The following is a 5,842-nucleotide window of genomic DNA, read 5'->3' as shown; positions in this document are numbered from 1 at the left end:
TGTGGTTAGCCATCCAGTGTTTATCCTACGCACCACACCAGAACTCGGAATAAAACTACCTATGTTCACTGCCAAAGAGACACATTTACTGAGCAGTACTGTGGTGCTCAGTCATGGTGTGGCACTGTGGGCTAATGTGCTGGACTGCAAGGTCGGTTTGAACCACGAAGGTGGCGAGTCTAGCTCACCAGCCGCTCCTTGAAAATCCTACAGAGGGTAGTTCTTAGTTGGAACCAACTAGACAGCACAAAACAACAATATCAGCAACAACATTGTGGTGCAGTACAGTTGGTAAGTATTAAAGTTAATTTGAGAAAATCCTCAAGGAATTTTTTTCTTTATAGTGTGGCACTATAAAGATGGTTCCCATTTCTTTGTATGATGTTGTTGTGAATATTGTCAGAAGATAATGCTGACAAGTTGAGTGTACAAGGAATATTTGAACTTTGTTCCTAAACAATTGTTTTATATTTGTCTTGTGGACTTGCAACTTAGGTTTTGTTGTACTAAAATAATATTTTTTTCTCATTATTATGGTTCTCATGGGTGTAGCTTTTTCTACTCATTTTTATATGTCATTTTACTAGCCAGAAACTCTTTAAGGAAAAAGATGGGAGTATGATTTGTTGTTGTTGTTGTTGTCAAGTACCATCGAGTCAGTTCCGACACATAGTGACCCTGTATAGGGTTTCTGAGGAGCAACTGGTGAGCTTGAACCTCTGACCTTGCAGTTCAAATGGCTTTGCAGTCTGCTGCATTAATCCACAGTGCTACACCAACTTTAAAACTGTTTCCAATGAATCTAGAGCTGAGAAGGAGTTAATGCAATCTCCAACATACCTAACGTACTCTGAGAGAGGTCTATGTATACCCCAAATACCTAGCTAATGATGTCATTAACCTTTCGTAGTGGAGCTCTATAGGACACTTCACCATTGGTTCAAGTGACTCTTTTTCTTTTCAGTACATCTAGCTGGAATTTTTATTAAGTGTCATCAATCAAAAGTGAAAAATTCTTTAAGTAGGAAAATTGTCAGTGAAGCTGGCTGCTGTTCATGTAAAAAAATAAATAAAAGGATTTGATAATTATATATTAACTCAAACAGTAAAAGTCTTTTCAAATCATCATAGGTTGCAGGTCTTCTTTGATTTTAGGGGTCTAATTTTGAAGAAGACCTATTAATCTTTTTTCCATTTCTTTGCCTTTCTTATTCAGTAATTGAACTGTTCAGGTGTTATTGATTAATGTAGCTTTCTTAAATGACAGCTTGGTATGGAAGCCAAAGCTATTCTCTATGCTTTTCTTACTTTTTAAATGACTCATGAGATATCTTGGAATGAGTAGAAAGAATAAGAATTTTAAGTTTTCCTATAAATAAAGATAGACTAAGCAACACTAAAAATGAAAACAACAACACCCAGCTTTTCTTTGGATAACTGCTGTTGGAGCTAATTGGGATGAACATTAATTTGAATAGAGGGTTAAAGCAAGTATATCATAGATATCAAATTAAGAGAAGTGGAATCTGTAAAAAAAAAAGGTTTTTATTAAACGTATTTCATAAACCTTTTAAAAAAGTGACTTACAGAAAGAAATTCTACTTTGGGTTTAGAAATATGCCAGGCTTATGCTAGCTGTCACAAGTAGGTGAATAAAGCTCTTCGTATTTTAATAGGTTTATGACAGAAAAAAGAAAAGAAAAGAAAAGAATTTTGAGGGCTCTATATAGAAAAAAAAATCAGTATAAAGTAGGTATTTGGAAAGGTAAATCCTATAGGATTATATCACAGTCTAAAACTGCCAATATCATTTATTTTGTGGAATAAACATCTGTGCTTTAAGGGAGACAAGTGCAACGTAAGTTCTGTTTAGTTTGCAACTCTGGTTGTTTCTTCCCCCATACAGTTTGTGTTAATTGCCCCTTTGTGGATGGGCTACATATTCTCTAATACTTTTAGTGTGCAATTGCATTTGTGCTGTGCTTCTCTCAAACACACCTGCAAAGAGTTTTAATAGCTTTAAAAACTGAAGATGTTTCCCTAACTCCCTGTTGCATAACAGTCATGACTACCTGAGGTATCATCACAAAAGATAATTTAATAATAGCTTGATGATGCAGGCACCTGAAATTCCATCTGGCAGTATAAACTGCAGTAGCTATACACACACACATATAGTGAGAGAGAGAGAAAGATTTATATACACTTGACTAATGCATTTTCACTGGTGTATACACATGCTGCATACTCTTGCTTAGACACCCAAAATAAGATTTTTAGCAATAGTTATAGCAGTGAGTCTGTGCAGAATTACAATGTGGTGAGTGCTTTGACAAATTATGACCTGTTTCTTGCCGCCCTCTGATTTTTTCTCTTAACATTTAAATTTAGTGTAGAATATAATTGTGTAAATATAGTATGGGAAAAAATAATCTGCTTCACTAGCCATAGTCTTGTTGTAGCTATGGATTCAAAAAGGCAAAAATAAGTGCTATTTTTACTAAAATAATCAGGAAAGCATAAAGATTCTCCAAGTTTCCAGAATTATTTATTTACTCTACCTAAAAAAAATGAGTGGTCAATTTTTGGGGTAGGGAATAACTTTAAACAGAGCTAAATTATATTGGTCTATGTGCAGATATCTGTTGGATTATGTACAGCCAGAGTGCTCCTTGGAAACCAGGATAGCCAGACTTCGTCTCTCATACTTCAACCATATTATCAGGAGGGACCAGTCACTGGAGAAAGATATCATGTTTGGTAAGGTGGAGGGTCAGAGAAAGAAAGACTCCCAGGGAGATGGAACTGGCAAAGTGGCATGATCAGAGGGCTCAAGTATAGCAACTATTGTGAGGTTGGCCCAAGACTGGGCAATGTTTCTTTCTGTTGTGCATGCAGTCACTATGAGTCAGTACCGATTTGATAGCACCTAACAACAACAACAACAACAACAAATTATATTTCAGAGGGAGCAGTACCTCTTTGTTGAATGGATAAATGAGTGACTGCATAGAAAAATGAATGAATGAACTAAAGAATGTGTAAGTTCATTGAAATTATAATTCATATTAATTAATTTGTATATTTTAAAATAGCATTTATACTGACAATGTTTTTCAAGTAGAAAAAAAATTCCATATTCCATTATGGAATGATCCGTTGCATTTGGGAATGATTGAGGAAGTTTGTTCTTTTTTCCACAGATCACCACAACTGCTTTTCGAACTTGACAGTGTGATTGCTGTCCTTTTTCAGAATAATGTAGACAGAGGTAATAAACTAAAGGAAATTTACCATTCTTAATGGACAGGCAGACATGATGCTTTTGCAATTTTAATGGACCACCTTCAAGCACTCTTTATGTTTATATGGCATAAATACTGATACAAATCTTAGATGGAATAACTGTATAACTGACCAGGCATTTGTCCTCTGTAGTGCAGTAACAGATTTTGATTTCATCATTACCATTGTTGTTCTTAAAAATGGCTTATCTTTTATAAGATCCTTTGAGGAAAAGCTCCAGTGTCAAAACTCTGATGTCTTCTTTGTAGCCAGCAGCTTGACTGCTGTGCTGTGCTCAGCAAATGCAGTGATCAAAAATATTGAAGTTTATCATGAATTTTGGTTTGAGGAAGCCACAAATTTGGCATCCAGACTTGACATTCAAATGAAATTTCCTTGAAAATTCCACAGAGCTTAACAAGGTAACCTGAATGCTTAGTTAACCTCTGAGAGTTACCATGAAGAAACCCTAAGTGTCCCAACAGTGGAACACATTTTTCAGGAACTTAAAGATATGTTCTCAGAATAGTACCTCAGAGCTCTTAAGTGATTAACTCTGGTACCCTCTGTCATGGGACAGCTCAAATTCAATACATCAGAGGAATACCAGTGTGATATGTACAGAAGTGACTTGCCCAATCCTGATACACTGCCAGCCAAGCTCCATTGCTGGAGAATTAAGTGGAAACATAAAGGATATAGAGCTTCCATCCTAGTAGCATAGTGGTTACGAATCGGGCTGCGAGCCGCAAGATCAGCAGTTTGAAACTACCAGCTGTTCTGCGGGAGAAAGATGAGGCTTTCTGCTCCTGTAAAGATTTACAGCCTCGGAAACCCTGTACAGGTCGCTATGAGTCGGAACCGACTCCACGGCACATAACAACAACAACAATCCACCATTTATGAAGCCCTCCATCTGCCTGACATCAACTTCTTCCCTAATGTTTATGCATTGCTGAAGGTCCTGTGTATACTTCCTGTGGTGAAGGTGGAGAAGGAGCACTATGAAAACAAATGAAGATATCTTAAAGCATGCCTGAGGAACATTTGACAGAACAAAGGTCAAATAACTTGGCTTTGCTCAACATAAATTTTGATATAAAACATGATCTGGATTTAACGATAGGCACATACATTAAACTCTATACAACTAAATCAGAGCTTCCTACAGGTAATTCAGAAACCATTAAAAAAATACCTAAGAAACTGTTTTAGAATAGGGTGGTTTTTTTTTTTTTTGGTTTTTTTTTTTTTATATGGAGGAAAACCTGTAAGGTATATGGAGGCCATTTAATCACTGAGTATCTTTGCCTATAGGCATGATTGATTGTATTAGCCATTGATAAATCCCTATTTAAATGGCCTGTCTTTGAACTCTCATGCTTTAAAGATGCATCTGTTCTTCCAAGAGACAGCATGAAAGTGCCACATTTTGTTTCTCTGTATTCTCTTTTGTGGCACTCTGGAATTGTTTTAGTTACATCATTTTAGACATAACATTTATTATCACTGTATATCCAATTATCAGGTATTAAGTTACAATTCTTTTATGAAACCAATTTTGAGAAGGTTTGGGAGGAGGGAATATACTTTACTATAACAGTGAATCTCAAGACTGATCTTTGACTTGTGGGAGTTTTAAGTATGTTAAAAATCTGTAATGGACTGTTAAAGGAATTACTAGAGTGAGACAAACAAGCTTGCCAAACAAGAATTTCAGTACAGATTTTGTCTTTTATCAAATGAACCTAAAGGAACAAGGTGGTTAAAATTCAGAACTTACCATTGCTGTTCCATATCTGGTTGCTGCTGTTTACATTCCTTTGTTGAGATTGCACCTTCAAAAAGTTTTTGGCAGGTATATGGTGAATACTTCTGTTTCATGGTCAAGACAGAATCAAAGGAAGCAGACACTGATAACTGACATATTTGTTTTCTTCTGTCTTTTGCCATGACTATATCTACTGTCTCATTTTGATTTATAAGCAAAACCTGGAAAACCTACAAAAATAAACATTTTGAGGTTTATCAAGGAATAATACAGAAAATACTACTGGTATTTGGTGAAGACAATCCATTTTGCACAGTTTATTGCAATCTAAATAAAGTGTGAATTTAGTTTTAAAAAATGTACATGATATTAGTTCCTAGTAACTAACTATATGGCTGTATATCATATTTGTCTTTAAATGTTTTAATTAGTATATAAAATGTTTGCAGACCAATATGCATTCTAAAGTGTCTTCTTTCATTCTCCTATATTCTTGATCTCTGATTGCAACTAAATAAAATCCAATACCTTGGATTTTACTATCATTGGAAATCATTTGTAGATTTAACTGGATCAGTTGTGCTGACCACAAGGTCAGTTTGTAACTTAAGGTCGACAGTTCAAATTTACCAGCTGCTCCTCGGGAATCCTATATAGGTCAGTTAATTGGAACCAATTCAATGGCACTTAACAAAAACAACAATATTAAGCCTGGTAGGATTTATAGTGTGCATATTGGAAAGTAGAAAGAAGAAAAGAGATTAGGTTTAGACCTGAGAAGCATCT

This window comes from Chrysochloris asiatica, unplaced genomic scaffold, assembly GCF_000296735.1.
Source record: "Chrysochloris asiatica unplaced genomic scaffold, ChrAsi1.0 scaffold00447, whole genome shotgun sequence".
Classification (NCBI taxonomy): Eukaryota; Metazoa; Chordata; class Mammalia; order Afrosoricida; family Chrysochloridae; genus Chrysochloris; species Chrysochloris asiatica.
Note: the sequence above shows the minus strand (reverse complement) of the source record.